Source organism: Pongo abelii, chromosome 14, assembly GCF_028885655.2.
Source record: "Pongo abelii isolate AG06213 chromosome 14, NHGRI_mPonAbe1-v2.0_pri, whole genome shotgun sequence".
Taxonomy (NCBI): Eukaryota; Metazoa; Chordata; class Mammalia; order Primates; family Hominidae; genus Pongo; species Pongo abelii.
In genome coordinates this window covers 111744835-111758986 of record NC_071999.2, presented here as the reverse complement: position 1 = coordinate 111758986, position 14152 = coordinate 111744835, and the positions used below count along the sequence as shown (strand labels likewise).

The following is a 14152-nucleotide window of genomic DNA, read 5'->3' as shown; positions in this document are numbered from 1 at the left end:
CTCTCTGAAATAGAAACCATTTTTCTAGGTTAAAGCCCTTCAACGGCTTGTCATAATTAACAGCAGGTAACTCATACAGTCCCTAAACAATCTTATTTATCCCACGGTATTGCTGAGGACTTCTAAATCTTTCACTCAGTTCAGACTCACTCTTACAGCTTTATTTGGTTTACAAAGGATATTTACCTGATATCTACCAGATATCTCAAGCTGCAAGACTGAAATCCTTACCTTCAAATAACCTCCATATCTATACTTTGTCCTTCATGTTCCCTTGTTTAGAAGATGTTTTGTCAACAACTCCATTCCTCCTAGAAGTTTTGTAGTAGTCATTCGTGATTTTCTTTCCCCTCTGCTTCATCACTAACCAGCCTCCTTTTTTCTGATCAGCCACAACATCCTATTGCTTCAATTCTCTTAATGCCTCTCAAATATACTCACTCCGCTCTGGTGTGGTGATTACAGCCTTACTTCAGGCTACTGTAATTACTTGCCTAAAATATGACCGGATTCTTTTAATCTTTTCCATCTGTTCATTAATAAAATTTATTCTAGAGGTTTTATTTTCTACAGTGGAGCTAAGATTATATTATTCACTTCTTCAGATAATTCAATGTCTTACCATTACCCTCTAAATGAAGTCCAAACTTCTTACCGTAGTTTAGAAAACTTTTCCAGAGCTGGACACATCTATCACAGATAATGCTGCAGGCAGGTTGTATCTGTGACCCTGTCATCACCTCCCTCTTTGTACTTACCACACTGAGGATGCTGGGCACTGCATGGCTTCCCCTATTACCATCATCATTGTCCTCACTGTAACTGTAATTGGAAGATTACATGTCCTAATCCTCCACCCTTTCATCACATTATGGGCCTTCTGATCTCAACCACGATGTTCTTCCTATGCCTGGCTCTGTGTTTGGCAAATGGTAAGGGCCAGTCTGTGCCCTTCCATGCATGGATGACTGATTGGGATGTCACCTTTGCTCCTATCTCTCATCCCATCATCTCCCATCGCTGCACTTGACTCACTAGCATTTTCTCTTCCCTAAACAGCAGATTCAGTTTGGGTTTTGAGGCCTTTGCACTTTGTCTTCTCTCTGTGTGCAAGCCTCTGCTTTTATTACAGTGCTTGGAGGATTGTCACCTTTCAAAACAGGAGACTTCCGCATGTCTGAGAAAGAGCTTTAAGGGCCGTTGCATGGTTTGGCTGTCTCCCTTTTCCCTTTTGCCTGAGAACCATGTTTCAAATAGAAGCTGCTCTTTCAATCTGGTGAAACGGCATGAGGAGCGAAACCATATTTAACCCAGAGATGAAATGCGATGTCAGTGAGAAAAAAGCTACCGTGAGCCACTGAGATTTGGGGACTATTCCACAGCACACTCCAACCTAGGGAAATCTGACAAAAACAGACCATCATATTTGCAGATTTGAATTCAACTTCTTTCTGGTCTCTTAGCCTTCTATCAATGTATGCTAGCAGAGAATGCTAGCTTCTTCCCACAGTAAGAAAAGAAGAAGAAATATCCTACCTTCTCCTCAGACGTAAATTGTGAGCTTGGACTTCCTTCCCGTATAAGTTCTATCAGCTTCAATGCATGCATAGGTCTCTTCAAAAAATAAAATAAATAAAATAGCTAAAGATCCTTCCTAAATGCTGCTTATCACTCCATTTACCATGTCCCTGGTGCTAAACTACTGTTTATAATCAGTTTAAAAAAATAGTTTTGTTCTCTCCATTCCCATTTTGTGAGCTCCCTCCAGCTTCTCAACCTTTTTCATTTTGTATTTCATCCTGGCAACGCGTGTAAACACCCTTTAATGTTATTAGTCGTATGTGTGTCCCTAAAGGCAACAGATACCCTTTCAGTCCCCAATTTATCAGAAGACTCATTGATATTCAACTTTCTGGACCATTCCAGATTTTATAAAATGTGACCATCATTTGACTTCAGTAACTACAATTGCATCATTTTGCTCTTGTTGCTTTGCCTCTGCTTCAGATTGATCTCTACCCTAAAATATTGCTCCTTCACAAATTAATATTTAACTGAATATGCAACATTTTCGCTTGGTGATCTCAAGATACATCTCAAACTTAACACCCCCAAAACAAAATATCATAATTTTTGCCTTTACAAATAAAAATCTGTCACTACAAGTTACTTTTCAGTTTTAGAAAATCATAAGAAATTGAATTTTAGAATATGCATTCTCTTGTGTCGGGCTTTGAAAGACACAATGTTTTGTGTTTTAGTGTAATATTTTTAAGATTTGTCCACATTGCATCAGATTTGCCCTTTTTTATTGCTGAGTCATAATTTGTATACAGATATACCAACTGAATCCAGTTATATAAAATTCATCTATAATTATTTTGTGGACTTACGTTTTTATTTTTCTTAGGGAAATGTTTAACAGTGGGGTTTTCTGGTCATGTGGTATGCATAAACTGGACTACAAAATGCAGAACTTTCTCTAAGCGACTATTGTTAGGGTCTGAGATTTTAACCTACTTATAAGCTAACACATTAGTTTATTAATGCGTTATGGATGCAAGCAGAAGACACAAAACTTCTGGGTCAGAGAAACAGGACTTTATTATCCACAGTAGAGCAATCAGCATGAGCATCATGTTTGACTTGGCTTTTCGTATTGCCCACGTCCCACAGGGATGACGCAGAGGGCCCAGATGGGTGGCTGAAGATTACAGGAGAGGAAGAGTGATCTTGGGGAACTCTTCATTTTAAGGTAACTGGTGAGCAAGCCTAAACTTTGTCTTGGATAAAAACATTTCCTCGTCCCTCAAAGTGGCTCATTGCAATCATAACCCTGAGAAATGGCCCAGGTTAAAAAATAATAAAAAGTGGGAGACTTTGATACTAGATACTTTTCTAGATATTTTGAAGTATCCAGAAAATGTGTGGTATTAGGAGAGACCCATGGAGGACGATTTCACAACAGCTGAATAATTTTACATTCCCATTAGCAATGTAGGAAAATTATTTAATTTCAGTAATTCTAGTAGGTGTATATTAACTTGAATTTCCTTGAAGAATAATGATATTGAACATCTTTTCTTTTCTTGCTTATTGAGCATTCATATGTCTTTTTTTGCAATGTGTATGTTCAGAATTGTTTCTTTTTAAATTGGGTTACATCTTATTTTTCAGTTTTAAGGGTTCTTTACATATTATTAACACACTTTCTTTGTCAGATATGTGCATTGCAAATATTTTTCTCTCAGTCTGTGCCTTACATTTTCATGGTCTTAGAGGAACTTTTTGAAGAACAAAATTTTATCTTGGTGAAATGTAATCTTTTATTTTTTAGCACTTAGTGCTTTTGTATTCTAAGAAATGTTTCCCCACCCCCACAAGTCTGAAATTTTTATCTTATCCTTTCTTTTACAAGTTTATAATATGATTTTTGCTTTTTTGTCTATGTTTAATTTTGAGTTATTTTTGTGTATGGTGTGAGGTGGTGGTATTTACCTTTTCCAGGTGGAATCAACTTGTTCTAACAACATTTATTTAAAAGATTGTCCTATTCCTGTTCTTTTCTGATTGAATTATATTTGTCCTTTATCTCACTGAATTCTGATATTTCTCAAAAATCAAATAATAATATTTGTGTATTTCCAGTTTTGGGTTCTCAATAATGTTCTTTCTTTATGCCAATATCACACTGTCTTGAGTGCTGAACATTTAAATTAAGTACTCTAGCCAGAGTTATTTGATGGGTTCCAATCTATTACATTTACTATTATTACTATAATAATAATTATTATTACTATAATAATAATTATTATTAATGGTTGTTTACAGAAGGTAGGCTAGTCCTGTAGCAACCATTTTGCCATAACTAATAGTGTGATATTCTGTTTACTTACAATTTGATATTTTTCTTCCTTTAGTAAATTGAAGATTGCCAGAAATTCCTTACTATCTCTCCCATTGAAATAGGGAAGCAAATTCACCTCACCTTGAATGTGGGCTCATTTTATTGACTTCTTGTCCAACAGAAGGTGGGACAAAAAAAAAAAACATGATGTTCTTGGACTTCCAAGACTAGGTCATATGAATCCTTGAAGCTTCTTTCCAGCTCTCTTGGAACATTTTCTCAGTGAGACCCAAGATGCCATGTAAGTCTAACAACCACTCCACTGCTGTACTGGGGAAGACACATGGAGGTGTTCTGATGGACAGCTCCTGCCTAGTCCAGAATTCCAGATCTCCTGCCAAGATGCTAGGAAAGTGAGAATAGCCCTCTTGGATCTTCCAGACCAGTTCATCTGCCATTAGTGTTAGTGTGAATTCTAGAAATGCCATGTTGAAAGGAAAGCTCCATGGGTAAATACGCTTCTGCTAATAAGTGGGATACCAGAACTGCTGTTAGCAGCTGTCAGGTGGAAGTGGTTCTCATGTGTCAGATTCTAGTGGAAGTTTTCAGTGTCTCTTTTCCTTATAGGCTTAGTATGTTTCTCCACTGCTCCCAGCAGAGGTGCTCAGCATACTCCAAAGAACACTGACTTTGATATCATGCCAATCAGGGTTCGAATTCACAAATTTCCATTTATAATCTGTATAACATTAAATCCTGTTCCAATGTTTCTGTCATTCAGCTTTGTCATCTCTCCACACAGAAAAATACCCACCCATGGTCATCCCACCTCTGCTGCCTAAACACTATATTAACGTTATGTGGCTTCCGCATGCTATGCACTGTCTATAAAATAGGGATGGTATCACCTTCCTCTGGATGCATTGTGAAAATTCAATGTGACCATATGTAAAAAATTTGATGTTAGGCACAGAGGATTTGCTTAATAAATGTTAGGTATTATTCACATGAGGACTTGATGAAAAAAAGGTAAAAGCACGTATTTATCACATAAAAGGGTCAAATAAATGCCAGTTTCCTTCATTCTTTTCCTTTTAGGGCACTTTGAAAATACGGAAAACTAGTTACTACACAGCCTCAAGAAGCTCATGATTCACTGGTTACTTATACAAGTGATCCTAATTATGGCTTGAGTTGTAGTTGTTTTACAAAATGTAAAAATTATTGAGATAATAATTAGTGATTTACTAAATAATTTTGCTTGTAGAGATTTTAAATTCTGTCATAAAAAGACCATAAACCTCTCAATTGCAAAGAATTTAGCATCACCTTGTTTTTTTCCAAATTCGAAAAAAGCAATAATCTAACTGCAGAATAAACCATGGGCGGTACAGTACAAAAAATGTTACTATGTTTTTAAAAGTTGTGCAGTCCATTGATCAGGCAGGCAGTTGTGGGGAGAACAAAGCCAAACACTGAATACACGTTTTGCTACAAAGAACCTTGTCTAATCATTTTCATTTAGAAATGCACATTTATTTGACTATATTTGCAAATCATCATTTTTTCTCTAAAAATAATATGGAGTGTGGAAATGCTTTCCTATGCAGAAAGGTTTTTTATTTATTTTGCTGAGTTTCAGGAAATGAAGCTTAGTTGCTACCTTGCATAGAAACACCAAACTATAGAATGCACAAGTTTAGCACAGAGTCTGCCATGTATGGCAATTTTGATACCGCTACCTACAATTCACATTTACTGCATCCATCCAATTACAGCCATGTTATCAATGCACAGCACTTAGAGCAGGCTGGCAGTTCACAAGAGTGCAACGGATGTCACGCAGTCTGCATATTAGTCAATCTGCTTCCTGATATGCTTTAAGAAAGCCTGTTCCTCAGACTCACCTGAAATGCAAAGAGAGAGGTGGAGGATAATGGCCCATGTTTCCTCTTGTGTACCCACACTGCAGTTCTTGTTGATGACCATCTAATGCAAACTGTCCCACAAATCTTTCAAAGAGAGTAAAGGTGAAGCCAGTCCCTATGTTAACAAACCTCAACCTTATTTCAGCAGATGGTAAACTTCGATTTTGTTTAAGAACCAAAGCTTCAACAGCTTCAGGAAAAACATGTGTTTGTAATTTATCTCCATTTTAATGCCATCCTTGCATGGGCAAGCTACATATCATACTCCAGGTGAATGGGTTCCTAGGTTCTGGACACTCTGTCTTCATTTCAGTTATTGATACCTAGAGTTGGTGAGTTTCAAGCCAATCTCTAAGTCAAGAGTTTATTTGGGGGTTGGGTTTCCTTTTGAAATATACTCCCTGGAGCCTCAGCCTGTTGCCTGTTCACCTGTTTCCTTTTCAGACCAAATCATGGAAAGGACCAGGTTATCTCTGATCCATTTGGGGTGTGTAAATATCAAGAAGGATAAGGTAACTTTCCTGGACTTGAGAACTTATAGCCTAGTAAGAGAAGACAGGAATAAAAAAAGAAAAGTTTTGCTATGAGATGGGCATATAAAAGTACAGTGATAGGACAAAGAAAAAAATGGAAAATTATCAGAAATAGGTGTAAAGATGGCTTCATAGAGGAGGTAAACTGTGTCTGAGAAATTAGAAGATGCCCAGAAAGACATCAAAGAGAAGGATAGGCTGAAAGGTGGAAGGAATAAATGTTGTTAAAAAAAGCAAAGAGTCATGAAATAGACAATGAATTTCTAGAAACTAGAAAACTGGGCACAATGGGACAGGGCATGGAATACAATTAAGTGACCTCTGATTTAATATTCAAGCTAGTATCAAAGGAGATGCTGTGAATTCTAATCTTGAAATAGAACACATAAACCAGAGCTGCCCCAGGCAAATTGTGACATATGGTCTCCCTAGGCATAAAGTTAATGGTACAGCCAGAAGGTTAATAAAGTAGGAAATGAATTGAAATGGCTGCTCTGACACACGCTACAAGGTTGGAACCTGATGCAGTGTGGTAGGCAGAATTTTGTTCACTACGACTTTCACCCCTGGTGCCAACTTTGTGATTATGTTATATGCATGGCAGAAGGGACTTGCAGTTGTAATTAATGTTGCTATTCACCTGACTTTAAGAGAGGGAGATGATCCTGGGTGGTCCAGGTGGGCCCAGTGTAATCACACGAGTCTGTACTAGCAGAAGCAGAAGGCAGACAGGTAAGGGAAAGAGGCAGGACAGAGATATTTGAAGCCTGACAAGGACTTGACATGGTATTAATAGTTTTGAAGATGGCGGGGAACACAAGGAAGGGAGTACAGGTGGCCTCTAAAAGCTGATGATGACCTCTGGCCAACAGCTGTTGACCTGGAGAAGAATGTGTGTTAAACAAGTGTAGATGGTGGTGATAATAATGATGATGATTTTGCTTATATGCTGAGAAGACATCATGCTAGGAGTGATTACAGATAAAGCAGCAAAAAAGGAGCAAAGTGTTGAGGTAGAGGTGAGAGAAGGGGTGAGCTCAAGAAGCAGGCAGGAATCCTTAGTCAGGCACAGTGGCTATACATTCCTTTTCTTTTCTCCTTGGACTTGCAGATGCGAAACAGATTCCTTTTCTCAGATGCCCATTCATTAGGGGTGGCCATGTTACTGAATTCCAGCCATAAAGATCACATGTGGCATTTTAAGGCAGAAGCTTTTCCCTTCTCCCGGCAGGATGGAAAAGCTGAAGCAATAGGAGGAGACGCACCATAAAATCGAAGGAAGCAGAGACCCTCAATATGGAACAACGAGAAACATCCCTGCAGTAATATTTGAACAAAAACACACTCCCATTGTGTTGTGCCCTTTCTTGATATTTTGGACTGTTCATTTTCACAGCTGAACCACTGCAACCATCACACATGTGAGAAGAAGGTGGGTCTAGAATGACGAAAGTGAGGGAAGCTACAAATATTCACGTTTGTTAGTGGGGACCAAGAAGGCGAGATAGATTTCAATTTCCTCGGCCAGGTAGGGTGGATCATGCCTGTAATTCCAGCACTTTGAGAGGTCAAGGCAGGCGAATCACCTGAGGTCAGGAGTTCAAGACCAGCCTGGTCCAACATGGTGAGACCCCATCTCAACTAAAAATACAAAAATTAGCCAAGCGTGGTGGTGGGCGCCTGTAATCCCAGCTACTTGGGAGGCTGAGGCAGGAGAATCTCTTGAACCTGGGAAGCAGAGGTTGCACTGAGCCAAGATCGTGTCACTGCACTCCAGGCTGGGTGACAGAGTGAGACTCCATCTCAAGAAAAAAAAAAAAAAAAGGTTTCAATTTTCTCCACAAGGTAAGTGGAAACGGGATCTGCTGACCTCCTGAGTGTGTAGGAGTGGAGGTGGAGAATGGGATACCCAAAAGCAGAGGAGCTCATGGAGAACAAGAACCGTGAGGACCGGAAGAGAAAGCATGGTAGGGGTACGATTGCAGAATAGAGCTCAAACTTCCTGGTCAATGATGAGGGTTCAGCAGGACTTGGACACTGGGCATTTGCAGTGACTCCATGTCTCAATATTGTCTGTGTAGTGAACAGATGCTTTGAATGTGGGAGGCTAGAATAAATGCATTTTTATAAAGATGTTTGATTAAGGCATTAGTAAATAGCTTCAGTAGACCTGTTTACTTCTTTCTACTGCAAAGATATCCCAAGGGTTTCTAGCCTTCATCCTCAGTTACTTTCTTGATAGTTACCATGAATATACGTAAGGCCATCCATAATTTCACACTGATACTTATCATCTCAAGGCAAGCCTTGTTAGACAGGCATAAGCTCATAATAAATTACCTGACCCAGATAAGGCTTTTTTTTTTGTTTCCCCAATTACACTCATCAACCACAATTAAGACTAATTACATAGATTACTTGGTCTGTAAACATTTAGCTACCATCAATGGTATGAATGACCATGTTAAGGGAATTTCCCAAGTGCAATAGCAGAGTACTACCATTCCTTGAGTATGGATAGTCAATATTTTGTAAAGCTATAAATACGGGAATCTGTAAAGAATAGATTCTGTATGTGGAGTACATACCAAATCTGTTCAAAATACCTATGTTAAATGTAATTCGTATATTCTAATTTATAATCTACCACATAAACTCATTAAAAGAAAACCATGAGCAGCTCACCATTAAAAAAATCTGTTAAATTGATGGAAATCTGGTACTTATTTGTTAAGAATTATGCAATGTGCTTCATTATTATACACAGATTCTTGTCACTATAGTATCATTTCTGTTAAAAGCTGCATGTGTCACTCATACAGGATACTTACAGAGCGTTTTTTAAGCAGTACATAAATACATGAATTATTTCCAAACATGAGTTAAATTGCAAGTCACAATTTAGTTAAGTAGATTAGGGAATAGAAATAAGTGATTTATTTTAATAACCAAAATAACAAGCTTAAAGCAGGTGAAAGGCATAGAGCAGACAAAGGCTAAATTTTATGGAGCATTTGCACATTTGCAAGATTTCATTAAATTTTCTCAACACAATTTTCCTCTTCTAGTAATATGGGAGACTAGATATTCTAACTGGTCTTTCTACTAATTTCAAACACCTAAAAAGTCTTGGGAAATTTGTTTTATAAATGAATCAATGCACCAGAAAGAAAGTAAGAATTCTCATTTGAAAACTAAACAGAGAAATAAACCTTGAGAGGAAAGAAGAATTCTGAAACAGGTTTGAATTTGAGGATATCACCCAAAAATGTTGACTTGCAAATTTGTTTGCACAGCCTCTTAGAGTGCGGGAAACAGGAGGACATCCAGGTCGCTAAAAAGATGTGAGTTGATCGTAAGTACTCTTGATGAGCTGGAATGATGAGAAGGCTACACTCTTAGCATAGCTGTGAGCCGAAACTAAAGACAACTCATTTCTCCAGCTGATACAAGGTAAATTGTCGATAAACTTGACCCTGAATGGAAGGTAAACACGTAAATACACAGAGATACAACATACACACAAACCTCCCATCAACCCTTTAAGAAGAAAGAAAGGAAAAAGCTAGACCTCCCTCAAATTTACACTTATGCGTGGTAGATACAGATACAGACATGGATATATATCACAACAAATCCAGAGTTTATTTTATAGGCAATTTACATATGGCAAAAAGAATACAAATCTTTTTGGAGAACTTCAGCTTCATTACTAAACTCATCTCTAGAGAATGTTACTAGAAAAATGAGCACTCACCAGCAGATTTCACTAAAGAATCAAGAAAGAAAGAACCATGAGGAAGAACTTGCAAACACAAGAGGCATCAGAACGAAGGCTATTTAGTAAGAACCCGTAGGAATGTAATCACACATGGAATATAAAATCTATATTTAACATCTTTAAAGAAATGAAAGACTAGTTTTAAAATATGATCATGGAAAAAGAAAACATAAGAATAAACAAGATGATTTTTAAAAGAAGAACCAAGTAGAACTTTCAGATATAAAAGAACCAGTGGTCCTGGGTATGACCACAGCAAGGACAGAGCTGAGTGCCTTAGTGAACAGAGGGACCTGAATAAATTACCCGGAAGGCAGTGCAGACAAGCAAGGAAATAAGTGCAATGAAGGACAACCTAGCACAGGTGGAGGAAAGAATGTGAACGATGAACATATCTCTCACTGGAGTTCTGAAAACAGAAGTGATAGGAAAATATAAAGATTATAACTGAGGATTATTGATGACTGATGAATGATGACAATTAATACATTCATGAAAACATATAAATACTAACCAGGATGGTTAAATTAAAAAAATCACTCACACCTTCACACACCTTATGATAAAATGGGAGAACACCAAAGTAAAAAGAGCATTGTAAAATAGTCAGCAAGAAAAGGCAGATTAAATCCCAGAGAGTGACAGTTATATCAACTGCTGACTTTCCAAGAGCAAAAGTGACATTAGCAGAAAGTAGAGTGGTGTTTGTTCTGTATCGTTCTGAAAGAAAATAACTGCCAACCTACAACACTACTGCCTGTAAAACTTACAAGACAGGAGAAACCCAGAGATTTTGTACAAGTCGATCCTGATTAAATTAAACCCAAAATAGGAGTAGAGAAACAAGAACTTAGAGAGGACTAAAATGGAAGTGGGGAGTTGGGAGCAAAAATCTGTTAACATGGGTAAATAAAAATCAAAATAATACAAAAATAATCATTTATCTTGGGACAAAACAAAACTAAACAAGATAGACTAAATTATGCCGTATCAATACAATATAGCCTGGGGAAAATGTGAAGATAAATTTCCTAAATTCCCTGTATTGTTTAGGGAGAATTACCAGTTTTTAAATTATTTTTAAACTTAGGTAAGTTAACTGTAATAAAAAAATTCCTTGGGTAACCAAGTAGTTTTTAAGGGACTGAATATAATGAAAATACAACATATAATTCCCAAAAAAGTAATCACAAATTAATGAGAAAAATAATAAGCCATCTGAATCTATAAGTAAGAAAATCATATAAAGGTGGGATAAATACAAATAAAAACTAATATTCTAAAAACAAGTTTAGTATGTGAATAATTAGAATAAGTATAAATTAAATAAATACTCCAGCTAAGAAACACAGCATCCAGGGTCTTAGAAGGAAACAAACAGCACACTTAACTAGGACAATCTGGTGACAGTACAATAGAGAAAATATTTTTAAAAGTGTAGATAGACCCTGTTTTATAACAATGAGAAGAAGATTCTCAAGGGAGGGTATACAAAATATACCACATGCACTGCCAATGAAAGTGTAAACTTTCTGAAAAACAATACACCCCAAGAACCTGAAAAACGTAATACCCTTAGGTCCTAAGAAAAGTGACACTAAGAAAATATGTATCTATAGACATGCTTATTATTCCATGATTTATAATTAGCATAAAAGTAGCAACTACTTAAGTTTCTAACAACAGGAAAATAGTATTTAAAAAATTCATTAATAGCATGGGGCAATACTCATTTCATAAGGTGTATGGATCAAAAATAAAATTCCAAGAACTCCAACTGATTAAATAGACTCCCCTTGGCCAAGAGTATCTCAAGGAAACCCAAAAAACTAGTTCAGACCACAATAGGAAGGGGGGTTAAACATGCCTCCTTGTACCCTTCCCTTTGGAGTTCAGGCATACAACTGACCGGCATTAATATTAAAATAGAGATCATAAGACTGACAACACAGACTTTTTGTAACAAGAAGATATCAAATTCTAACCTGAGTCTGGTATAGCATCACATGACAGATAGCAGCAGGCTTTGAAGGAAATCAAGGTATATATAATATACCAAATGTATTTCTTTGACATATTTTGAAATGACCCTGCAAAGCTGTTTTTTTGTAGAGGAAATTTGCATCCTGTAAATAAGCTCCTTCCCTTACTAGATATTTTCTAGAGTCTGACATCCTTTAAGGTATGATAGGAAATATATACGATCTATTGTCTCTGAAGCCTGCTACCTGGAGACTTCATCCACATAACAAGAACCTTGGTTTCCATAATCCCCCTTATCGTAACTCCGTTGTTTCTTTCTTTTGTTTTTTGAATTTCAGACCAAGTTTATTTTTTATTTATATTTTTTTACTTCAATAGGTTTTTGAGGAACAGCTGGTGTTTGGTTACATGAATAAGTTCTTTAGAGGTGATTTCTGAGATTTTGGTACACCTATCACCTGAGCAGTATACACTGTGCCCAATGTGTAGTATTTTATCCCTCGCCACCCCCTATTCTTTCCCCCAAGTTCCCAAAGTCCAATGTATCATTCTTATGCTTTTGCATCCTCATAGCTTAGCTCTGACACATGAGTGAGAACAAATGATGTTTGTTTAGTTTTCTATGACTGAATTACTTCACTTAGAATAATAGTCTCAAATTCCATCCAAGTTGTTGCGAATGCCATTATTTCATTCCTTTTTATGGCTGAGTAGTATATATACCACAAATATATACATATACTAAATATATATATGATATATGCATATATAGTATATAAATATATATAGTATATAAATATATAGTATATAAATATATACTTATATATATGCACATATACATACACATATAGTACAAATATATATACTATATATATTATATATATGCACACACATATATATATATATATAGACACACCACATTTTCTTTATTCACTTGTTCATTGATGGGCATTCGGGCTGGTTCTATATTTTTGCAATTGTGAATTGTGCTGCTAGAAACATGCATGTGCAAGTATCTTTTTTGTACAATGACTTATTTTCCTCTGGGTAGATTACTAGTAGTGGGATTGCTGGATCAAATGGTAGTTGTGTAAGGAATCTCCGTAATGGTTGTGCTAGTTTACATTCCCACCAACACTGTTCCCTTTTCACTGCATCCACGCCAACATCTATTATGTTTCAATGTTTTGGTTATGGCCATTCTTGCAGGAGTGAGGTGGTATCGCATTGTGGGTTTGATTTGCAGTTCCCTGATAATTAGATGTTGAGCATTTTTCCATATGCTTGTAGGCCATTTTTATATTTTCTTTAGAGAATTGTCTATACCTCCCCTTAGGCTCCACTTCCAATATTGGGGGTCACATTTCCACATGAAATTTGGAGTTTGGAAACATGAAGTTTGGAAATATCCAAACAATATAAGCAGGATTATATACATACAATAAAGTTCAATGTATTTTTCAAGGCACTCATTATTTATATATTATATATATAAATAATATATATATTTATATATATAAATTTAATATACTATATAAATATATACTATATAAATATAATATAAATATATAAATAAAGTATACTCCACAATTGCCGAATACAGATTTCTTTTACAAATCCATAGGACACCTATAAAATTGACAGATATAAAATGTGTTTCTATGGTATTTAAAAGATTTATGTTATGCAGATAACTGCCTCTGAAAGCAGAAACATTAATTTGCAAATAAATAACAAAAGGACAACTAGTTTACAGATCAATGAATGCCCTCTTAAAAAACTCTTGGGTCAAAGAAGAACCCAAAATAGATATTAGAAAATATTTTTAAAAAATAGATAATGAAAATATATATTAAGCCTAGTAACTTACAGTCAGACAGAAATGGATTTAATGCGGTTATTAGAAAAGAAAATACTAAAATAATTAAGCTTGGCATGTCTTGAAGAAGTTATAACAAGACAAGGAAGAAAACCCAAAGACAGAAGTAAATCTCATCGTGAACTGTAGTTCCCATAATCCCCACAACTAGTGGCAGGGACCTAGTGGGAATTGAATCATGGGGGCAATTACCTCCATGCT

At 36.3% G+C, this 14152-nt stretch overlaps 1 long non-coding RNA gene across 1 annotated transcript in view; it reads left to right on the top strand.

Moving 5' to 3' along the window:
• LOC129049597 (uncharacterized) overlaps positions 1 to 14152 on the top strand; it is a 175010-nt gene that overhangs the window by 152597 nt on the left and 8261 nt on the right. The window contains exons 6-7 of the long non-coding RNA XR_008512822.2: positions 2677 to 2755; positions 7540 to 7740. This is a non-coding gene — a long non-coding RNA (uncharacterized LOC129049597). The remainder of the gene's footprint in view (positions 1 to 2676; positions 2756 to 7539; positions 7741 to 14152) is intronic.